The sequence below is a fragment of the Osmerus mordax genome, chromosome 10, assembly GCF_038355195.1.
Source record: "Osmerus mordax isolate fOsmMor3 chromosome 10, fOsmMor3.pri, whole genome shotgun sequence".
Lineage (NCBI taxonomy): Eukaryota > Metazoa > Chordata > Actinopteri > Osmeriformes > Osmeridae > Osmerus > Osmerus mordax.
The window spans coordinates 2,158,645-2,183,800 of record NC_090059.1 but is presented as its reverse complement, the minus strand read 5'-3'; the positions used below and the strand labels follow the sequence as shown (position 1 = coordinate 2,183,800).

General features: G+C 46.9%; 1 long non-coding RNA gene across 1 annotated transcript; it reads right to left on the bottom strand.

The window, feature by feature from the left end:
• Nucleotides 1-483: 483 nt before the first annotated feature.
• LOC136950181 (uncharacterized) lies at nt 484-1,020 on the bottom strand. The gene is made up of 3 exons (XR_010877477.1): nt 917-1,020; nt 685-806; nt 484-539 (listed from the first exon to the last, which is right to left on the bottom strand). It is a non-coding gene; the product is annotated as an uncharacterized lncRNA (long non-coding RNA).
• Between the last annotated feature and the right edge of the window lie 24,136 nt (nt 1,021-25,156).

The following is a 25,156-nucleotide window of genomic DNA, read 5'->3' as shown; positions in this document are numbered from 1 at the left end:
ACAGTTGTTCAAAAAGTTTGATCTGGATCAGAATTATCTGGATTTTGAAATCCCATGTTTTGCTATCTAGGATCAGGTAATCCATTTCACATTTGTACTGGTTTTTCGAAGCAACACTGGATTGAATCAGCCTGATCCAGATACAAACTTTTCAAGATTACCAAACTAAAAAGTTTGGAACAACACATATTGAAGGTTTGATCCAGATCAAAACCAAGACTGGATTACGTGATCAAATCCAATTTCAGAATCATTTTTTAAATTTGGAACAACCCATCTTCAAGATTTGATCCAACCCAAAAGCCGAACTCCGATCAGATCACTTCTGAACAAATGGCCCGAGAAGACGGGGGATGGCAGTACAGACAGAGAGATAGTTCCGGCACATGGCCAGAAGGGGGCAGACTTACGAAGCTGCGTGTAGCCGTCAGGCGGTTGCGGTGGCCGCTGACAATAGTGCCGCTTGAACTGCGACTAATCTGACGCAGATTATTATCATTCAACTCCGCCCCCAAACACTGACCGTGCATCGTCATTGGCTGGGAGAAAAATAAATAGACTTTGACACATAAACTATCAAAACATGTTATGTGTGAACATAAGAGAAAAGAAAACAAGTTGCTAAATAATGAAAATAAAAGAGAGAGAGAGAGAGATAGTGTGTGTGTGCGTGTGTGAGCTCACCCGGCTGTAGCAGGTGCTGGTACGGTTGGTGGTGTACACCCTCCTCTCCACATCAGTGTTGGGGGTCTGAGAGCGAGCCTGGGATGCTTGGCATTGCAGGAGGCGCTCTGCTGGACTACACACTACCCCCCCAGGGAGACATGACAGACTGAGACACAAGCTGGGGCATCCATACCCTAACTAGCATTATGCAGGGACAGTGCTCAGTGTAGAGAGTGTGTGTGTGCGTTACCTGTTCTTCCTGCTCGTAAGCTAGCCTGGTACAGCGAGTCCAGCTCAGACAGCTCTGCCTTCTCAGAACCACAGGGCTCCTGGAGCTGCCGTGGGGAATCCTGGGAGTTGTAGTTCGGTGGTGAGGCGCTAGGCCTGGTGAGAACAGAGCGGTCAGGAGGTGTGTCGTACGGGGCTACCACTGCATCCGGCCGGTCCAGGCTCCAGGAGGACCAATGACACGTGGCGGTGTGAGTGGCCGCTCTCCGGCTGGGCCAATGGCGCGGGGCAGGGGCAGGGGAAGGGGAAGGGGAGCAGGGCGGCCGGGGGAGGGGGGGGGGGAGGAGGGGGTGTGGTGTGGGTGTGTGAACACTCTGAGTGTGTTCCCGGTGGTTTCCCTGTGTGTGAGGGCTGACCGTGTGTTTCCTGGGGCTCAGACAGCGTATGTGTGTCCCAGAGACGTAGTGGTAATGAGGGCAGGGAGATGGCCAGATGTTTCCCCAGGGGTCGTACACTCACCCCGCCTACCTGCAGCCACTCACACAGCCTTATCCCCGCTTCTCCTCCCTCACTCGTCCTCTCCTCCACTGCACCTTCCCCATCCTCACCCCTCCCGCTCTCCCCCGCACCCAAGAGAAGGCCATCTCCCTCCTCCTCACCCCAGGAAGCGGGGCCGCTGGCGGGAGTGTAGGGGAGGTGGGGAGGGGGGGGTTGGTAGGGTGGAGGACGGGGTCTGGGGCCCAGAGCAGCTTCCTGGTTGGCTGCCTGGTCCTCCTCTTCCTCCTGATTGGGCGTCAGCAATACTTGGACCGAGCCAGGCTGTTCACTGGGGGGCGGGGCAGAAGAGGGAGGGCGTTTCAGGGACAAACCAGCCCAGCCAATCATCAAAGGACATTCCACGACAAGGGGAACACTCTTACAGTGTGTTGGATGTACATTACGGATGGATGGAGGAAATCACATCCATGTAGTGTATGAGCACTCGCGCGCATGCACACACACACAAACCCTAACCCGCACACACAGACACACACACATATACACACACACAGTATCAACCCCCACCCCCTATATTAACTCCCCACATCTCCTCCTCCAATAGTAATTACCCAGCAGGCTATGCAGTCGGGGGCCATAAATCCGACCTGGGTGTTGATCAATAGAGGGATGGACCGTCTTAGAGGAAAAACACTCCTGTCTACCTCCTGTACTGACCACAGACACAATCCAACCCGTCATAGCACACACACCATCCATGACCAGAGTCTACACAGACACACACACACACACACACACACACACACACACACAGACAGACATACAAGAACCAGCCCAGACAAGGACAGACCAGCACATGCCATCAAATACTAGCACAGACCAGCCCAGACCAGCCCAAACCATCGCATACTAGCACAGACCAGCCCAAACCATCGCATACTAGCACAGACCATCCCACTAGCACAGACAAGCCCAGACCAGCCCAAACCATCGCATACTAGCACAGACAAGCCCAAACCATCTCATACTAGCACAGACCAGCCCAAACCACCACATACTAGCACAGACCAGCACGTTCCAGCACAGACCAGCTGAGAAGCACATTCCAGCACAGACCAGCTTTGGGAGGAGCAGACATGGACCAGCACAGACCAGAAAGCAAGCGTTGCCACAACACACAAACACACAAAGACACTCTGAGCCCGTTTAAGCAACACACGTGACACAGACGGCAGCAAAGCAGAGCAGCACAACCACAGACACACAGAAGCACAGGCCTCTTCTACCAGGAACACAAGCACAGCTGGTGACACAGAGCCAGGGCCCTACGGAGAGTTTGGACAGGGAGTTCTGGGGACACACAAAGGGGTCCAGCAGAGGGGTTCAGCAGGCAGCTGTATGGACGCACTGTGGGGTCCACAGGTGTGTTTTGGACAGGCAGTGGGGAGAACACACACACAGAGGGTCTGAGGTCATCACTATGGAAACACAGGGGACAGTTGTGGTACCTGCGAGGCCCCTGTGGGCGGGTCCTTCCTGTCTCCCGTTCCATTTCCTGTTCCTGCCTGCGTTTGATTGGGCCACCCGTGCTCCTCATGCACGCAGCTACAGCCAATCCGCTATGAGTGTTAGCCTCATGCAGGGGTCTGAGCACAGCTGAGAATGTTAACGACAGAGCAGGGGAGAGAACGAGAGAAAGGAGGATGAAAACAGAGAAGAGTGGGCGGGAGAATGAGGGACACAGGGAATTAGGGACAGAGAAGAGAGGGAAAAGAGAAAATGGAAAAAAGAGTGAGAAAGAGAGGCTAAAAAGAGAACAATATGGAGGAAACAAAGGCAGAAACGAGAGAAGCAGAGCAAAAGAAGGGATTATGAAGGGGCCGTCATGCAGTTAGCTCCTCTGTGTGTGTGTGTTCGCGCTCACGTGTGTGGTACATTCTGCAGATCCTGTGTGTCTGTATTGCAGGTCAGACTGAGGTAAGTGTGAATGGGAGGAGGATCATTAGCTAAGGCTACGTTCTCAAGGCCAAGCATCCCACAGGCCTCAGCAGGCAGAGGTCGAAGGTACAAGGCACAACCAGGCTAGCAATGCTTACGTTGCTATATATACAGCCCTGTGCGATGCTTAGCCTAGTGAATGTAGCCCAGCTGTGTGAGCGTGGTGTTAGTGGGTTAAGATGTAAAGCCAACACATCTGGGGAGCAACCATCACCCTCTGGCATGCATTCAGGAGCAGCACCATGTCCAGTTGTGTTGACAAACAGCCAGTGCAACAGCACCTTTTGGCTGGGTATTTATAGGACAGGGAGGGTAAATGGTTACTCCCGTTGTGTTAGCTGTGACGTGAGTGATGGAGCGAGGCAGATTGGACTGGTTAAAGTCAGCATGAACCACTGACATAACGACAACACCATGTTGTACTGTACAGCCTAGGTTTAGGCGCGTGTGTGTGTGTTCGTGTTCGTATGCATGACAGCACAAACAGAAACTATTTGCTGACAGAAGGACAAACACTCAAAACACACCTAATTCATTAAGAAGTATCACAAATATCATACAGCTATAACAGCTGGTCTGTAAAAACCCAAACTTGCATACACCGAACAGACCTACATCCACACACATACACACAGACACTCTTGAATTTGGCTTGGACACAGAGGCTTTGGGCGGCTTCTGCTCCAATCCCTCCGCAGAGCAGCCAAGCACGGAAGGTTCCACCATGTCCAAGTCCCTCAGGTCAGAGACCATCCCAGGGGCTACTGGCTTGGGAACACTCTGGGTTAGGAGTTTACACAGATTTGCTTCATGTTGGCTGGTGTTAGCCCAACACAAGCAAAACCGGCACTCCTAGAGTCACACACACATGGTACATTAACACACAAGTAAGCACACAAGCTAAACTGGCATGCACAAACACTAGCCATGTGGGTTAACGTACAGCAACCAAACACAATTATCTCCTAACTGTCCTTTGAACACTACACCACCCAACATGACCTCCAGAGTTGCCCTCCCTCCATCCCTCCAACCCCTCTCCTCCCTTTCTCCCCCAAAACAAGACTCTATATGTACCTACCCTGCTGTTGTAGCTGGTCCAGGTATGGACCTACCCTATTGTTGTAGCTGGTCCAGAGATATATTTACCCTGGTGTTGTAGCTTGTCCAGGTATGTACCTACCCTGCTATTGTAGCTGGTCCAGGTATATATCTACCCTGGTGTTGTAGCTTGTCCAGGTATGTACCTACCCTGCTGTTGTAGCTGGTCCAGGTATATATCTACCCTGGTGTTGTAGCTTGTCCAGGTATGTACCTACCCTATTGTTGTAGCTGGTCCAGGTATATATCTACCCTGGTGTTGAAGCTGGTCCAGGTATATATCTACCCTGGTGTTGTAGCTGGTCCAGGTATGGACCTACCCTGGTGTTGGAGCTGGTCCAGGTCCATGTACTTGCTGGGTTTGGGGTTGAAGCCCATGGCCACCTCCCTCTCAGCCTCCCTCAGCCTCTGCTGTTCCTGCTGACGAGCCCTCCTCGCCACCTCCTCCTGCAGCTCGTCCAGCTCACTGCGGCTGGAGCCTGCACACACACACAAACACACACAGTTACACACAGTTACACACACACAGTTACACACAAACACACAAATACACACACACAGTTACACACACAGTTACATACATTTACATTTAGTCATTTAGCAGACGCTCTTATCCAGAGCGACTTACAGTAAGTACAGGGACATTCTCCCCGAGGCAAGTAGGGTGAAGTGCCTTGCCCAAGGACACAACGTCATTTGGCAGAGCCGGGGATCGAACCAGCAACCTTCTGATTACTAGCCCGATTCCCTAACCGCTCAGCCACCTGACTCCCTACATACATACATGAGCACTCACAAAGTTACACACACACAAGCACATGAAAGGCTACAGATGATAAATGGTAGGCTGTTCCAATAACATGCATACACAGCTAAGTGGTTATACTATGCTTCAGCTCATAATCCCAGACACAGCACTAGCACCCCCCACCACACACACACACACACACACTCACCTGGTTGGGCTCTGCTACCCCAGTTGGGTGATGGCAGTTCTTGCAAGATAGCACCGCTGCTCTTGGACTTGGGCACAGATCTCCATGATGGGCCTGACATCAATACTCTCTTCTGTCCCACCTCTCTGAGAGAGAGAGATATATGGAGAGGGAGAGAGAGATGGAGAGAGAAAGAGAGAGAAGGAGAGGGAAAGAGAGAAGGAAAGAGGGAGAGATGGAGAGAGAGTAAGGGGGGAGAGAATGTGTGGATGTGTGTGTCTGTGTGTAGGTGTGTGTGTGTGTCTGTGTGTGTGGGTATGTGTGTGTGTGTCTGACTGTGTGGGTGTGTGAGTGTGTGTTTGTACCTGTCCGGGCTGCTGCTGTTCCTCTCACTGCTCTCGTAGCCGCTCTCCATCCGCTGAATCAGTCGAGGCTGATGCTCCGCCCCTCTCAGGGGAGGCGGGGGGGGAGGAGGGGGTGGGGGCCTCACTGTCCCGTTGCCAAGAAATGCCAGCGCCCCCCCCTCAACCACAACTTCCCCCGCCTCCAGCCCCGCCCCTTCTGTTGCCTCCTGCAGGTTGGGGGCTGTGGGCAGGGTCCCGGGGTCCTGGGCTGGAGGGGGCGGAGGCATGGTGCTGTAGCCCAGAGGAGAGCCCCTCTGGCGGGTGAAGATGCTGTCAATGTTCAGGGCCTCCCTCCTGGGTCTCCACGCTGGCCGGTAACACCGGCCCCCGGAGGAGCTGGATGTGGAGAGGGAGGGGGGTGGGGGGGGGGGGGTCATGAAATAATCACCAGAGCACGGAGTTTAGAGGCAGGTAGGTAAGTTTGGCAAACCTTGCAATTTTAGCTTGAGTTTGAAAGGATTCAAACCAAAATATCCCACCCCCTGCCTTCAAAGCCACACCCCAAAACACATAAATGTGCTGCCTGACTACTGCCCGGGAGGTAGACAGATAGACAAGTAACCTGTCCAATCACTGCATTCGGTCTGAATGACCTACAATCATTAGTGCCAGTCCAAGTTTAATGATTGGTCAATTACAGTCCTGCGACGCCCACAGAGATCGGATTGATTAAGTGTTAGTGTCAAACCTTTAAATTTATTGGTTGCTATCAGGATGTGAAGTTTATTTAAGCAAATATGTGATACACGCTGGTGAAAAGGGTCCATTGTCAAAATTTGGTAGTTTTGGTAGGCAAGTGTAACTTGTTAGAAGATTCTCAAATTTCTTCAGAAATTCACACTTTTATTTATTACTGTAACATTGTTGTGTCACGCATGAGCAGTAGCCCATTGTGTGCAAACAAAATTTGCATTTCATAAATCAAGTTGGCGGCCTATCTTCAATACAGACAGATAGGCTAATAGACAGTGAACGTTGTCATACCCGAATCAAACTCCCTATTTCCCAACTCCATTCAGTAGGATATCTTTCTAGCGCATTTCCCATAGAAGTTGATCATCCTATAATAGCTGTAATGTAGGCTGTGTTTGTCTGTACAAAGATATCTCACCCCCCCTCCTAACCACCAAGTGAATCGGCAGATTTGGTCTTGAGGCAAGTACCCATAATGTTTTACTATAGGTTTGTTGACTTTCAAGCATAATATATACCTTCTTCGTGTTCGGCTAATATTTTTGTTATACGTTTGTTTAAGTCTACATTAGAAGCGTTGTTAGACATAAAACTCTACTGGGGCACAGGCCCCAATTCATATGTGTTTTTTTTTCTTTCAAGCTTGCTGCGTACAATGCACTACTAGGCTATAGAAACTCCCCTTGCTTAACCCACTATACAACAGTTCAGGGACGCAAGTTTGATATCAGCTTTGGCAGGATTTTTTTTCCTTTCCAGTTTTTATGTTTTAGTCAAAATAAGATGATCGGTAGGCCTATAATTTAGAAACTGTCTTTAGTTGTGTAATGTTTTCTTAGCCTACCTCAATTCTGACTTGTGTGCCGAGTCCGACACCTGGACTTCTGTGTGCGTGCTGCAGTGGCTATTTGGCAAGCTCAGAAGAGCACACTGACATGGAGTTCTGCGGGCATCGGTTTGTGTTTATAAGCTTTGATTGGGATACTGCTTTTATTTTTTCCGGGATTATCAATCTAAATTAATGCACTGACTAATAAAATAAATTGTTAAAACTGAAACTTTAGATTTTACTGGGGCACAGCAGATTTATACTGGGACACATGCCCCAATAAAAAGGCTCTAACGACGCCCCTGATCTACATTCACAAACTAAATAGAATGAATAGGCTAATCTTGGGCTTTGGAATGTGCACAATATTTTAAAAAAAATAGTTTGACCTGGTAAACCATGATTACATCTTTCAGGCTGTTTGGAAGGTGCGATTTCTAATGATCGATCGCATAGAGAATCAATGTATTTGGTTCCTAAAGTTCCCTTCAACATATAGCCTACTCAAGTCAAGTTACTGTCAACATTCCAATGGTTACACAGCTCTTTCACCACCTCAAGAATAAGCCTACTTTTGTATTCTAATATGTTGTAGAATACTCATTTTTTTGTAACTCACTTGAATAATTTATACCTCTTGATATTTCAGAAATGCATTTATTTATTTGTTAGGCCTATGTGCATCCGCTTTACACAACATAGGCTACTTCATTTTACCATTACAATTATTGTTGCCGCAAATTTCAAAACATAAGAATTGCACTTACCTGTCTACACACTACTCAGTATGTAGTGAACTTCATAGAAAATTGTTTTAATAATTTTGCATATGCTATACATATTTAGCTATACATATACATCTTATTTTAGGTTATAACCGTCTGAATTACATACTTGTGCATTGGAGTCCTTGCGAAATCTGCTGATAGAAAAGCCAATCGCAGCCATAAAAGACTGAAAAGATTGCCAAACGCGCAGCCGGAAGCAACTGAACAGAAACAAGAGTAAATAGCTTCAAACGAGCTTTTCCCTGTCTATACCAGCAGCTCCTAGGCATCAGGACTGAACATCACCTAGGTATTGGAGTGGAGGGCTATGGGGGCGGAAGCCCTAGTACCTGAGATGGTATCAGAGGAGGCAAATGAGTGTGCCCAGACTCAAATACCCAGTGGTAGAGATGGAGGAAGCAACCCAGTTCAAGTGGCCCCATAGCCAGTGTATGGCATATACTCAATAACCCAATGGTTGAAATGGTAAGAGGGGAACATAATGAGTGTCTAACCAAGTCATTACTCCCCCTGATGCCTGAGATAGCATTTAAACACAAGCATCTATGCCCAATGGCTGGTATAGCAAATGGAGAGAGGGCCAATCTCAAAACACCCCCAGAGAATAGGATGGTAATGGGGAAGATTGCTAGATTTATAGGCAGGGTTAGGTTTAGGGTTAGAGGTTAAGACCCACCTGGACTTGCTCTCACTGCTTGTGCTCTCGTCCTCCCAGTGAGGTCCTGCCAGAGCTCCCTCACACCCCCCGATGCCCGAGGAGGAGGAGGAGGAGAGGGGGCGAGAGGAGGAGGTGGAGGAGGAGAAGGGGCGAGAGGAGGAGGTGGAGGAGGAGAGGGGGCGAGAGGAGGAGGTGGAGGAGGAGAGGGGGCGAGAGGAGGAGGTGGAGGAGGAGAGGGGGCGGCGGGAGGAGAGGAGGAACACCGCTGTCTCCTTGTACTCTTGCAGGAGAGGTGGGGTGGGGGGGCGCAGTGGACCCTCCACTAGTAACTCTGAGAGAGAGAGAGAGAGAGAGAGAGAGAGAGAGAGAGAGAGAGAGAGAGAGAGGACAAACAGAGGGATAGTAAAAGTTAAATCCTGTGGAATTCAATACTTCCATTCATCCCAGAGGGGGCAATTATGCAGTACAAGCCTATCAGAAAAGATGAGATGTTCTCAGATTCAGCCAGAGGTGTGCAGTCGCCCCTTCCACAAGCTTGTCCTCACCTGTGGCGTCAGCGCTGTGTGAGGGGGTGGTGTTGTCGTGGCTACACACCACAGTGCTCTGGGATTCGTTTGAGAGGTGGCTGCCTGTGGACTGGTGCAGGGCTCGGGTGCGGCTGGTGCGGTGGCTGGAACTGTCTGTGGATGAGTCTGTCCTGGTGTCACTGGAGATGGACGGCTCCCTGCCTGGGGGGAGGAGGGTTCAGAAGGAGAGAATGAGAAAGAGAGGGAAGGAGGGGGGAAGGAGAGAGAGAGAGAGAGAGCGAGAGAGAGAGAGAGAGAGAGAGAGAGAGAGAGAGAGAGCAAAAGAGAGAGAGAAAAAGAAAGACAGAGACCGAGAGACAGACAGAAAGAGAGAGAGGGAGAGAGTTTCAGTATTTTGTCAGTAGTGTTTCAGTATTTCAGAGGGGGGTCAGAGGTGAAAGGCAGGGTCTCCTACCAGAGTCCTCGCTGTCGTAGCCTCGGCTGCAGTGCTGCAGGTCCAGGTGGGGGTTGGAGGGGCTGTCCTGCCATACCACCGGCGTCCCCCGGGGGTCAGCATACAGCAGCAGCAGAGGCTGGTAGTGACCTTTTATACAGCGAGAAACCACGTCCTTCCACTTAGGACCGATCTACAGGACACATACACAGTCAGTCAGTATTCTCTTAGATAAAGTCATGGTCTGCTTGGTTTTTCTGGAGTCAACAATAGAGACCTCTTTGACGTGTGCGTCGTCAAAGTACATCCACTTGCGTATCTTGGTCTGGAAGAAGAAGGTGGAGTAGTGTTTGCCGTAGTAGCACACCATGCCCACCAGGTAGAGCTCCGCCTGGCGCGCCCGCTCCTCCGTCACACGGTAGAACAGCTGGACAGAGACACACAGAGGAGTCACTACAGACTGGCATCAGATGTTATACCCTGCTTATACTCTTTTAGCTGTTCTGTTGGTGTGTGTGTGTCTGTGGGGGGGGGGGATCATGATGTGTGTGTGTGTGTGGGGGTAATGATGTGTGTATGGGGTTTTGATGTGTGTGTTTGTATCAGTGGGGTCAAGATTGTGTGTGTGTGTGGGGGGTGTCATGATATGTGTGTGGGGTCACGATGTGTGTGTGTATGGTGAGGGGGTCATGATGTGTGTTTGAGTGTGTGTGTGTGTGTATGGTGAGGGGGTCATGATGTGTGTTTGAGTGTGTGTGTGTATGGTGAGGGGGTCATGATGTGTGTTTGAGTGTGTGTGTGTATGGTGAGGGGGTCATGATGTGTGTTTGAGTGAGTGTGTGTATGGTGAGGGGGTCATGATGTGTGTTTGAGTGTGTGTGTGTATGGTGAGGGGGTCATGATGTGTGTTTGAGTGAGTGTGTGTATGGTGAGGGGGTCATGATGTGTGTTTGAGTGTGTGTGTGGTCTCACATCCCCCAGGCGCAGGCAGGTTCCCAGGCTGTGGATGACGTCCTCGGCCAGGTCAGAGTGGTCAGAGTCCCACACCAGGCCGATGCTCACGATCTCCGGAGAGTTCATCAGCACACGGCGGATACGCAGCACCTCCCCACAGTTACTCTGGGAACACACAGAGGGGCAGTCAGAGATGAACCAGGGGTTACACCTCGGGATGCAGCCATGTAAAACGTCTCGGTTTTGTAACCATAAAGGCTCAGCTACATTGAGTGTTTCTGTTCTCATTCTCCAAAAAGAACAACAGTTGCACAGTGAGGAAAATTTAACAAACATTGCCGGAGTTTGCTTGCGCAAAATCATGACGGTTTCTCCTGTTGCTAGCATGAGCTGATAATATGTGATTTATCATTGCATGTGTTATTGTACCTACTTTCCATCAGCATTAGGTACATTTCTTGTTGTTTGTTAGTTAATTTGCAAATACAGGCTGTAGAGTATAGAATGTATTGTTTTCAGAGGATTTATTGCTCAATTGTTAGTTAGATGTATAGGGTTGGGTATTGTTTGGATTTATACGATTCCGATGCCGAACCGGTACTTTTAAAACGATTCCGATTCCTAAACGATTCCTTAATCAATTCTTGAAAAATGAAAGTAGTCAATGAAAGGCTCTTTTATAGTTTTTTATAGAAAATTATTTAAATGTAACAATATATTAACGTTTTAAAGTAGCCTACTTAAATATATAATAAGTAAACCTAAGTCACCTAACACACAACTACAATAAATAACAGTTACACTATTAACAAGTAACAACAAAATAGATGTTGAGTTGGTTAACCATCAAATCCTGCTGGCCAGACTTTCTGAGATGGGTATCACTGGCACTGCACTTCAGTGGATCTCATCCTACCTGTCGGGAAGATCCTACCAGGTCTCCTGGGGAGGCAAAGTGTCAGGCCCCCGTCAGCTCTCCACTGGTGTCCCACAGGGCTCCGTCCTTGGACCCCTCCTCTTCTCCCACCTCGCTTGGACCAATCATCACCTCCCATGGCTTCTCCTACCACTGCTATGCTAACGACACGCAGCTTTACCTGACGTTCCCCCCGACTGATCCGGGGATCTCAGCTAGGATCGAGGCCTGCCTCGCAGACATCTCCGCCTGGTTGACCGAGCACCACCTCCAGCTGAACCTCGCCAAAACAGAACTCCTCATCATCCCGGCCAAACCCTCCATCTCCCACGATCTCTCAATCACCCTGGGATCGGCGATGGTGACCCCTTCATCCTCTGCCAGGAACCTCGGGGTGACCATGGATGACGAGCTCTCCCTCACAGCCCACATTGCTGCGGTCTCCCGGTCGTGTAGATTCACCCTCTACAACATCCGGAAGATCAGGAGATACCTATCTGAGCATTCCACCCAGTTGCTAGTCCAAGCACTTGTCCTCTCAAAGTTGGACTACTGCAACTCGCTGCTCGCCGGTCTCCCAGCATGCGCAACCCGCCCTCTCCAGAGGATTCAGAACGCGGCGGCCCGTCTGGTCTTCAATCTACCCAGACGCTCCCATGTTACCCCGCTCCTCATCTCCCTCCACTGGCTTCCCATCACGGCCCGTATCAGATTCAAGACTCTGGTACTGACCTTCCGAGCGGTGAACAGGACTGCACCCGACTACATCAAGTCTCTCCTCCAGCGTTACACCCCCCCTGCCACCTACGGTCTTCTTCTGACAACCGTCTGGTGGTCCCACCGCTCAAGAGCGCCCGGTCCCAACACAAGCTCTTCTCCTGTCTGGCCCCGCAATGATGGAATCAACTCCCCACTTGTTCCGGGAGTACAACTAACCTGATGTTAGTTTCCTCCAGGATCACAATGACTCGTATTGAGAGACCTGTTGCTCTTGCTGGTTAGTTGTAACGGTTTCAAATTCTTGTACTCGCTGTGAAATATTTTACTGTTGTTTTTTCTACAGGTACACTCTTGCACTCTTGTGGGGAGTTTCATGTTGTTCAATTGTAACTAGTTTAACTGCATGCTCTTATGGTTCTTCCCTTTGGCACTTATTTGGTTTTCCACAATGTGTGCTTCATGTTTTGGCTGCTCGCAATGTTTGGGGCTATCTTGTTGTTATGATCAGTGACCTATGCTCTTTTGTAAAGCTCTCTCTTGGAAGTCGCTTTGGATAAAAACGTCTGCTAAATGCATAAATGTAAATGTGGTATGCTAACTATACCAGCTTCAAACTTTAGCTGCTCTTTTGCAGAAAAATTACTATATTTGCCTTTTTTTGCAAGATACAACACCTCTCCTGACTTATGGCATGTCCTGCACAGGAGAAAACTCTCTCAGATGGTGTCGAAGAGGCCTGTACACACAGGGATAAGTTTGAAAGGGCAGACAAATTGGGGAGGCTGTCCCGGGACCAGGGACTGATGTCCGCAAGCTGTCGAACACGGCGCATCCCTCTGCTTTAAGAAGTATTCCGTGTGTCGCCGCATGTTTCAATAAATTCGATGTGCTTCCCCCTTTGCACTTAAACGTTTTGAAACATTTGTTGCATTTTGCGATGTCTGAATCTTTGGCTGTGAAATACAGCCACACTTTGGACCGCTTTGCTTTAGGCATAAATGCACTAAAAGCTAGCTAGCTAACGATAGACTAGCAGAGCAAGTGTAATATGTTTACTAGCGATCACGTGCAGTGAATGGTTATTATGCGTTTACCTCCGTTTTGGTGAGCCCAGAGGGAAAATATGACTTTTTGAAAGTAGCCTACATTTACGGTAGCTATCTAACGGTAGACTACAGAAAAGGGTGATATTTACGTCCGTTTCGGAGCGACAGAGGGAAAATATTTCAGTCGACACATTAAGTGGAACCGGAATGAGTAACCGAAATGTGCGTTCCAATCCGTCTGGAACCGGTTGCATAGTGGAACTGGGTTTCAGTACCCAACCCTACAGATGTACATGGTAATTCTAGCTTTTGCCCTCAGTGGCGGATTTAGCACATTTGGCGCCCCGAGCAAGGGGTCGCCAAACGTGGCGGGAAAGGAGCCTGGTTCACCCGTGCCCAAAACCGCTACTGTTCGCCCTGATGTCAGTGCCTGGGTAACAGCTAATACGTCTAGTATAGCCTAATTTACTAATGCATCCCAATTACAACTGAAAATACCTAGTTCTTCAGGATAATTCTCCTCTTCAGACGTTTAGTTTATTGCTATTAATATTATTATTGTGTGTGCCGTTTTTAACACAACCTTAAATCTGGTTGCAGGCACATGGTAACTATATTGCACTGTACGGTAAGTAGCCGAGTTGGCATTATTATTTTAAGATACTCATCTCAGTTACGCACTAGGATTTTCTCCTGAGAAGTGCACCTAGAAAATAAGTTTCATTCCTTTAGTTATCATTGTTTGATTTATTTGGTACTGTTTCATTTGCTAACTATTTCTGTTTCGAAAGGCAGCAACTGTTAACAACAAAAGCCATCTAAGACATTTTGTACAATAAAACCTCTAATTTAAGAATGTTCATGTGATTGTATACATCCCTAATGTTGTTTATGTTTACCTAATTAGACCCCAAGGTAGTACCACTAGACACCAGGGGATAACACCCCAGGTAGAACCACCACACTAGACACCAGGGATTACACACCCAGGTAGAACCACCACACTAGACACCAGGGATTACACACCCAGGTAGAACCACCACACTAGACACCAGGGATTACACACCCAGGTAGAACCACCACACTAGACACCAGGGATTACATACCCAGGTAGAACCACCACACTAGACACCAGGGATTACATACCCAGGTAGTACCACCACACTAGACACCAGGGATTACACCCCTGAGGTCTAACTAGGCATAGTTAGAGTTCCCTGAAACAACCTTCACTGGTCCTCACACAGCAAGGAGCAGAAGTCTGAGAAACAGAGATGATTGAAACAGCAGAGAGCAGAAACAGGAGAGATATCTAACAGATAAATAGAGAGGGAGAAGAGACAAAGAGGGGGAGAGAGAGAGAGGAGAAAGAGAGGGAGAGAAAGAAAGACAGAGAGAGAGAGAGAGAGAGAGAGAGATAGAGAGAGAGAGAGAGAGAGATAGAGAGAGAGAGAGAGAGAGAGAAAGAAAGAGAGAGAGAGAGAGAGAGAGAGAGAGAAAGAAAGAAAGAAAGAGAGATAATGAAAGACTGAAAGAAGGAGGGCAGACACAGCAGTGTTTGTTCTGAGGAACCTTCTGTTGAGTTGAGAACCGTGTGTTCTGAATCCTTCCTTTGAGTCATGACCCACCACAGAGCACTGGGTCTGACACACCCACACACACACACACACTCACTCACTCACACAAACACACACACACACTACCACACACATACACAGACCTGGCAGAGCGGGTACGGAAACAGCCTGAGAACACCCTGGCAACCAGGGAGTCTGCCAACACACACACACACACACACACATACACACTCTTGCCCTTTGTGGGCAGTAAAGTAAAGCAGGCAGGCGGCATCCATGGCAGGAAGGTATGATGCCAGGGCCTGGGTCAGACCCAGCCAGGGCTCTGCAGTCCACCACAGCCCCACTTATCTGAGCACAGGACTTCAATGTACTGTATGTACACTGCATGGATCAGCTGCTTAGCTAGCCTGGCAGACCACTATGGCTGAACACAGATATCTAAGACGAGAACTAGACCATCGTAGTATCGAGAAACAAAATTATAATTTTGCCAGGTCCTTATTTCTATATTGAAAAATATTTTTCACAATTTCATATTTCATGACATTTATTTCATTGTTGCAGTCATTGTGAAATGGGTGTGTGGGCCAACCCTGGACCTACTCACTGATTCACCCAGCAGGCTTTAGTCATGCAGCAGCACACTTGGTAACACACACATTCACGTACACACACACACACACACACACACAGCAACTCACAGACATGATATGTAGATAAGTAGAAGTAGTGAAGAAAAAAAGAGTCAAACTGCGTGTACTTGTGTGTGTGTCTGTGTGTGAGGACTCACAGGACAGTTCCGTAGGTCTCCCATGTTGCTGGCGTTGCGAAGCAGTTCCCCAAACATATCTGGTGTGGGTTTATCCCTGCACTCCAGCATCCTGACCGCCTGGTTACTGCAGTAGAGGACACACACACACACCAGTCCTCAAGAACACACTCCCCAATGCTAAACACACACAGAGGCACATACACACATGCTTACACACACACACACACACACACACACACACACACACACACACACAGAACTAGGGCACAGTCTTTTAAGAAACAGAAGAGAGTGCTGTCTGATCACTTACACAATCACACACGCAGTACACATACACCGTATACACACACAGTACACATACACAGTATACACACGCAGTACACACACACAGTACACACACACACAGTACACTTACGCAGTACACATACGCAGTACACATACGCAGTACACACACATCATTTGAAGAGGACAGTTGTCTTTCTTGTTTCTCCATCTATGTGTCGTCTATCCTACAGCACCTCCCCAGGTCACATGTGAGTGGGCGGGGCCTGCTAACCTTTCACCCCGGCCTCTCTCCTCTTTGTTATGGAGCCTTTTTATTGGACCAAACAGTTGATTACTTCCTTCTTTTATTGACTGGTAGTTGGAGTTGTTTATGTAACAGGTATGGTCACACACTCAGCAGGACCCTGTGTAAGTGTATGCTTGTGGGCGTGTGTGTGTATGTTTGTGTGTATCTGTGCATGTGTCTGTATGTGTGCATCTGTGTGCTTCTGTGTGTGTGTGCGTCTCTGTGCGTGTGTGTGTGTGTCCAGCAGGGAGTCACAGAGGCGAGGGAACACTCTGTACTTTTCCTTACTGCCATCCAGCCTTGCACGTCACCAGATTTACTGCAGTGTACAGTGTGTGTGTGTGTGTGTGCATGTCTGGTCTTACCAGAGGGACGTCGTGGAGATATAGTGCACCATCTGAATGAAGGGCAGAGGGTCTGATGATGCTCCGCAGCTGTTGCACACACACTGGAAACACACATCAACACAAGCACTTGATGCTGCGACCAGAAGAACAAGGAGGAACACACACGGCTCAGTCCCAACGGTGCAGCATGGCTCACCTGCTCAAACAGCGTCATGGCAAACTTCTGGTGGGGTATGCAGTGTTTGGCAGTGCAGATGTCTTCTCTGCTCTCAGCACTGATGTGGAAGTGAATACGCATCAGGAGGTTTTCCTGAAAGCACACAAACACACACTGTGTTACTCAGTGTTTGTGTGTAATAGTCCTTTCACATCAAGAACCAGGGTTCTTGTACCTATATTGCCATATTTGAATATTTTAAACAATATATTGCTCAACCCTTGACTTTGATCTGCGTTCATACAATAGCTGATGAAAACAGCAGGCTAGGCTCCACTAAAGCATGAAACGAGAGAAGCTCTTATGATGACGATGTGAGCCGCTCATGCTCCATCATAGTCACATGCTTCTTGTTTGCACAGCGTACCACTGATGAACAGATCTCTGAACAGCCATTTGTCAACATTTGTCTAGTGTGCTGCGTCATTAGCACGCCGTGAAGGAGACCTGTGCAGTCTGGTTCCCTGTTGCAGACAGGTCTCCACCTCTCCATCCTAGTCCCCTAGGTGGGCCGCTCAAACCAGGCAGACCCATCACACAGGGGTACAGGGTGTCTGGGAAGGGATGTGAGTGTGTGTGTGTGTGCGTGTGTGTGGGTGTGGGTGTGTGTGTGTGTGTGTGTGTGTGTGTGTGTGTGTGTGTGTGTGTGTGTGTGTGTGTGTGTGTGTGTGTATGAAAGAGAGAGTCTTTCCTCTCTGTCGGTGCTCTTGTTAATCTGATTGCGGGAGCCACATCTATATTTCATAAGACCCTGCAGGATTCCCTGACTGAACACATTTACGGCCAATCGATCAGGTAGAGCCTCTCTCTCTCACACACACACACACACACACACATACACACACACACACACAGCCAAGTGAAAGGTAGAACATAACTTGAAAATCATGGTGGTCCAAGAGGCAAGGCAGAGAGAGAGAGAGTGAGAGAGTGTGAGAGAGAGAGATGGAGAGAGAGATGGAGAGAGATGGAGAGAGAGAGAGAGAGAGAGAGAGAGAGAGAGAGAGAGAGAGAGAGAGAGAGAGAGAGAGAGGGGGGGGGGGGGGGGGGAGATGGAATGAGAGTGGAGCAGACGGGGGGGAAGTAGAGGAAGAAGGAGGTGAAGGAGGGATCATTTAGCCTCTATAGATTCACTGTGCTTCCCTTTCTCCCTCCTCATCTCCTGTCCTGTTGACTGATCACTCCATCTCTGATTAGCTTAAAAGCAATTATCTGTATCGATGTCTTTTACTGTGTCTTTACAGCAGAACCACTGAGATCAACACAATCTGTCGGCTTTAATCAGACACAAACACAGGCCAGCAGGCGTAAACCTGGTAGCAGGACAGTAAAGTACAGAAGATAGTATGCTATTAACTTTAGTATTAGTGTTCACCATAGTTACCCAAGTGTGTGTTTATGACAGAAATAGGGAAAGGGAGCGAGCGAGAGAAAGGAGAGAGAGAGGGATAGAGAACTTCTTAAAAAACAAAGGAAGGACAACAAGAGTCATTCTGTCAGACCTGGGCCCTCACGGTCAATAAGAAAATCTAAAAACAAATTATGATATTCCAGAAAATGTCAACCTAAATGCACACTTTGGGTCAAAAAAAAAAAGTTCCAAGGTCGCTCTGGTAGCTCACCAGATAAGTGTGTACCATGCAGGCTGAGGCCTTACCACAGCAGCTTCGGTTTGATTCCGGCCCGGGCTGTCTCCCCCCCCCCCCCCCCCCCTCTCTCTCTCTCTCTCTCTATCTCTCTCTCTCCCTTCCTTTCCTGTCACACTCCAAACTGTCCAATAAAGCATGACAAATTTCCACCAAGGAAATGAACATGAACATGGCTGTAAATGATCTTAAGGACAAAGCCAGAAGAGCATTCTATACTATGAAACAATATATTGATGTCAATATTCCAATTACAACATTGTTGACAATAATCAATAATAATTCATAGAACCTATTGCACTATTGGTAGTGAAGCGTGGGGTCCACTAACACACCAAGATTTTGACAAACAGGATTAAAAAAACAAACCTCTTCAAACAGAACTCTGCAAAAGTATCCTCAGAGTCCACAGGAAAACTAAAAGAGTCCACAGGAAAATTTAAAAAAGAGCAATACAATTGTACATTTTTTTCAGTACCCCCCAACTCCCACCACCAAGCCCTGAACTGTGTAGTGAGGTCCGCAAAACCACACGGAGCCAACATCTTGCCACACCTGAAGAGTGATTCAATCACATCAGACAAACATAATCAGCCCTTGTGACACCCTCAGTATGCTGATTACCCACCAAACGCCGATGCAAAGGAACCATAGAATTGGGGGGGGGACCTCCCCAATCTACCTAATCAGCCCTCCTGCTAGCTTGCAAGCTTCAAAGGGCCTGATTTAGACAACACGTCTCCAACGACCATTTGCTATCCGTTTCGGCGGCGATTTGAACAAAGAACATACCTTGATCAGAACTTTTGAGGAAAGTTCTTGAGACTTCACCTTTACCACAAGAGTACAAGGTGGAGAATTATGAGAGGGATATTTGTGTTATGTTTGTTACTTTGTTTTAATGTTGTGTTCACTGAAATCTTGATTCTAGTAACAACTCTTTCTTCCTGAAAGATAACCACGTCATTCTTGGTATCTACACGAAGCTATCATAATAAAACAATCATTCAACTATATTTTGTAACTGTACCAAGATGTCCAGAACAATATTTGAACCATCGAATGAACCAGCCAGAGATCAGATCACACCTTTGGTAGGTGTGAAGGAAGGAGGGGGGAGTTGAGAACCCAGCTTCCCCCAATCCACATCTGACCCCAGACGGGTCCTCTCTCGAACTGTATAAAGCCCTAAGATGACCATCAATCTCTGACTCCAGCGAAACCGACCATGGCATGAACGCCATCAGGATTGGCGTTCCAAAGGACGTCGCCAAGCTTCTCCTGAGATTCAACTTCATAGTGAACGCGTCACTATCTGGACGTTTCAACAGAAGAACCAAAAACGCAATTCCAAATGCGACTTCACTGAGATCCCGCAGACTCAGTCACATGACCCAGCGCAGCCGCGCTTTGACTTCAGATTCTTCAAATGGACCTTTGGCGCAAACCGCCCTCAACATCATTGATCAACCCCTGATCAAACGTAACTATGGCTAACGCTCTTTCCTCCTCGACATGGCATTGGCGTGAGCTCTGTTTATGATTTGTAAGGATGTAATCATTGACTGTACAATTTCTGTCTTTCTTTAAGTTAGACCATTTCATTCTGTTCATTGAAACCAATCTCTCATATCAAACCCATAATCCAACTTGTTCATAAGATCTGTTTACCTTACTTGAATAAATTCATTGTAAAGATATTTTGACGTGCGTGTTCACTGATGTTACGATTGGCTCTACACTTAGAACGAATTCATTCCTAAAGATGAGACTGATTATTACATATTAAACATAGGATTCCCTAATGTCCTAAACCAATATTAGGGTGGTGCCCCAAACTTGATGATAAATTAAGTATTTCTATCTTTAAACGAGCAAACCCCGCTACATATTGGTGCCCCGTGTGAGGCTAAAATAGATTGAAATGAGCAATCGTAACTTTTGTGAAACGAACTGTTAAGATAGAGCGAGCTCTAACTGTATGTAACACCATGTATTTAATACTACTGTGCCTGGGCTACAGTGGCTGTGTGCGTATTCAATTGTTTTTCGTGAAATAGCTGCTAGTGTGTGTGTGGGACCAGCTAGCTCAAAGGAAGCAGCTAGGTTTGACCGGAGGTATGCGCGTGCTCAGAAACACCGCTGCCCCGACATTTACGTTGTAATCTGCCTCGGGCCAGCTCTTCAAGGAAAGTAGCATAGGAGCCTTTATTATAGCCTCTATTTTAATAGTGTAGCTATTTGGTTAAGTGAATTAACCAACCAACTAATACGTTGGTGCACATGTCTAGTTCAAGGAAACAGACAGTAGTGATTAGTCCTGAAGGACTTTTGTTTAGAAGCAACTAAACAATGCAGTTTCTACACGTAACCTATTATGCCGCCACGATATAGCTTGTCGAAAAAAAGCATTGACTATGCCCGCAGCTAACTGTGTTAAAAAAAAAAAAAAAAACAGTGGTTGCCAAACTAAAGTTACATTATTAGATGCAGTTCATCAATGTGGTTTAGTTACGTTGACTTCAAGAAGCTACTTAGTAACTATAATTGTGTAAAGTATGTACTATAATTACCTTGTACCTTTATTTGTTATTTGTGTACGTCTTTGGTAGTCAATTGTAACCATAACCTAAATGAGTTTATTGAAACTAGTTTGATTTAAAAAGATTGAAAAGCAGACAACTTTTCCCTCATCTAGACCCCTAGTCACAAAGCTTCAATTGCTACGGCCATTGTAAGCCACTTCAAGTGCCTCTTTTTGTTTCAATAATTTCCTCTCAACCTTTTTCCTATGTCATGTCATAGCTTAATCACTCATAGCCATGCCAATGTCTGGGGAGGGGGGGTGACATGCTGTTAGGCTGCTGTGGTCTTTCTTCTCTTGTCTTCATGTCAACAGTTTCATCGACGACGGTCTATGAAAGTTGACATCCGGGGGGATGTAGTGAGGTCCGCAAAACCACACGGAGCCAACATCTTGCCACACCTGAAGAGTGATTCAATCACATCAGACAAACATAATCAGCCCTTGTGACACCCTCAGTATGCTGATTACCCACCAAACGCCGATGCAAAGGAACCATAGAATTGGGGGGGGGACCTCCCCAATCTACCTAATCAGCCCTCCTGCTAGCTTGCAAGCTTCAAAGGGCCTGATTTAGACAACACGTCTCCAACGACCATTTGCTATCCGTTTCGGCGGCGATTTGAACAAAGAACATACCTTGATCAGAACTTTTGAGGAAAGTTCTTGAGACTTCACCTTTACCACAAGAGTACAAGGTGGAGAATTATGAGAGGGATATTTGTGTTATGTTTGTTACTTTGTTTTAATGTTGTGTTCACTGAAATCTTGATTCTAGTAACAACTCTTTCTTCCTGAAAGATAACCACGTCATTCTTGGTATCTACACGAAGCTATCATAATAAAACAATCATTCAACTATATTTTGTAACTGTACCAAGATGTCCAGAACAATATTTGAACCATCGAATGAACCAGCCAGAGATCAGATCACACCTTTGGTAGGTGTGAAGGAAGGAGGGGGGAGTTGAGAACCCAGCTTCCCCCAATCCACATCTGACCCCAGACGGGTCCTCTCTCGAACTGTATAAAGCCCTAAGATGACCATCAATCTCTGACTCCAGCGAAACCGACCATGGCATGAACGCCATCAGGATTGGCGTTCCAAAGGACGTCGCCAAGCTTCTCCTGAGATTCAACTTCATAGTGAACGCGTCACTATCTGGACGTTTCAACAGAAGAACCAAAAACGCAATTCCAAATGCGACTTCACTGAGATCCCGCAGACTCAGTCACATGACCCAGCGCAGCCGCGCTTTGACTTCAGATTCTTCAAATGGACCTTTGGCGCAAACCGCCCTCAACATCATTGATCAACCCCTGATCAAACGTAACTATGGCTAACGCTCTTTCCTCCTCGACATGGCATTGGCGTGAGCTCTGTTTATGATTTGTAAGGATGTAATCATTGACTGTACAATTTCTGTCTTTCTTTAAGTTAGACCATTTCATTCTGTTCATTGAAACCAATCTCTCATATCAAACCCATAATCCAACTTGTTCATAAGATCTGTTTACCTTACTTGAATAAATTCATTGTAAAGATATTTTGACGTGCGTGTTCACTGATGTTACGATTGGCTCTACACTTAGAACGAATTCATTCCTAAAGATGAGACTGATTATTACATATTAAACATAGGATTCCCTAATGTCCTAAACCAATATTAGGGTGGTGCCCCAAACTTGATGATAAATTAAGTATTTCTATCTTTAAACGAGCAAACCCCGCTACAACTGCCAAGAGGAACCCGGAGATAAAAGTGCCGTCAGCCAGCTGGTCCTGGCTGAGGGCAGGACCACAACACCTCAGGACAGCACATCGTGAAACAAGATTATGGCAGTTCTAGTTTACAAAAAATTTAAATGTGGATTATGGAGTGTGGATTTCCCAGCAAGGGTATTTTTCTCTTAAGCAACTAAATAAGTTAAAAGAGAAACTTGAGCAGAAAGAAAATGAAACAAAAGATAAACGAAAAGAAATCGGTTACAGTCAGATTGAAAGGCTTTTGGTGATTGGATGCAAGAAGGTTTATTGAGAGAGACTATAACAGAGTAGAGTCGGGACTATTTCACGTATTTATCAATGTGTTAGAGTCTGTGACTCCCATCTCCTTGCTGGATGAGTAAGGCCCAAAATTTGATTTTAAGTCCATTTTAAATTCTGTTCGGCAGGCCGCCGAATACAGGAATTGGGCCAACGAGAGGTCAGTCACCCTCTATTGACCAATGTGAGGATGTCATTCTTAATTAGTGTGCAACCCTGTCATCCGTTTTGTGTGAAATTCACTGGCAGGTGAAAGAAACGCTACCTCACCCAGCTACAGGACCACCTCACGACCTGAAACCAGGGGATTGGATTGTCGTTAAAGACCTTCATAGAAAGGGCTGGATGAATCCACGGTGGAACGGGCCGTCAAGATTATCCTTACTGGGGAGTCAGGTGGCTGAACGGTTAGGGAAGCGGGCTAGTAATCTGAAGGTTGCCAGTTCGATTCCAGGCCGTGCAAACTGACGTTGTGTCCTTGGGCAAGGCACTTCACCCTACTTGCCTCGGGGGGAATGTCCCTGTACTTACTGTAAGTCGCTCTGGATAAAAGCGTCTGCTAAATGACTAAATGTAAATGTACAAATTCTGCAGTTAAGACTGAGGATTGAGCATCCTGGATTCATGTCAACCACTGTAAACAAGCTCTAGGATTGACGAGGACTGACAAGGAAACACGATCTTTGTAGAACTACGGTGACTCTGAGGTTTGAGCTGGTGAGCTGCCTCGTAGATACGGTGTTTTGCACTACACTATCATACCACGTTCCAGAAATCATACACAGTCTACTAAAGAACAGGACTTGGACATGGGACCATGGCATCCGCTTGGTCGTCAAGGACTCGTGGTATCAGAGGGACTATGCGCTTTGTTGTTGTGACCACATTCATAGTTGTTGTTCCTTTACTGTACTTTGACAAACGTATGTCTAGTTTTGATGATAGCATGTTAATAGATGGAATGATTTCTACTGTAACACCTTTGACAACACCAGTGCCAAACAGACCCAAGAGGGGGATTTACAGTTCCATCCTTGGAATAAATTATGTTTTCTTTAAAGCAAATTTTAGGAGAACAACATCCATCTTGTATGTCACTTAAAGATGTTCCGTTAAAAGTGCTACTACCATTTAATTCAACTAGCTGTTATGATTATAGTTATAATAAAGTGCATTCTTGTAACTACAGCAACATCGGGTATAATGTAGGTGTGCAAGTGAAGGAGTTAAATTAACAAACCTTTTGCATATGTGTCCTCTATGTCCACCGAATTGTTATCACTGTCAGAGTTCTGAAGGATGGCATCTGTATTCATTAAAGGTTCATTGTAAAGATGTGTGCCCTGTTCATACAGGACCAAGTGAGCAAGGAGGGAAAGATAGTGTTCCATTCAAGTATGTTACTATTCCAGAGCCATAGACTGAATGTTTTGAGAGAAGACAAACTGTTATTAATTTAGTGTTTGTAGGGAACTTAGTGATAGTGAAGGAAAGAGAAAGGCAGGAGTTTGTGAGTTAACATATGTATTTAATCAATTATGTGGAGTGGTGTAGTTTTTGGATGAGAATGGTACAATGCATTCTTGTAATTCTAATGGTGTCATTATGGATAGTGATGGTAGATATCATATTGCACCTCCTTCTAGTCCATTACTGCATCCAAGACGTGATTTCGTGGATGTGATTTGGCATTGTGCTAAAAGTATTATGTCCCGGTTGCTGGGTAGAAAGATGTGCAAAAATAATGTTTGTTGGTAAAGCGTCTATTCGTCCTTTGAGTGAGAATACGATGAGCTGAGATTGGAAGAGGCGCTTAGCGCCTGAGGGGTCTTTTGATGGGAAAATGTATAGAGATGAGATTGGGGTTCCACGATGGGTCAATACTGAATTAAAGGCTCGAAGTCAGACAGCAGCAGGATTTGAATCTATACTTTGTTGGTGGTGTAAAATTAATTAGAATACAGACTAGATAAGTTACATGTATTCTAATCAGCAGAG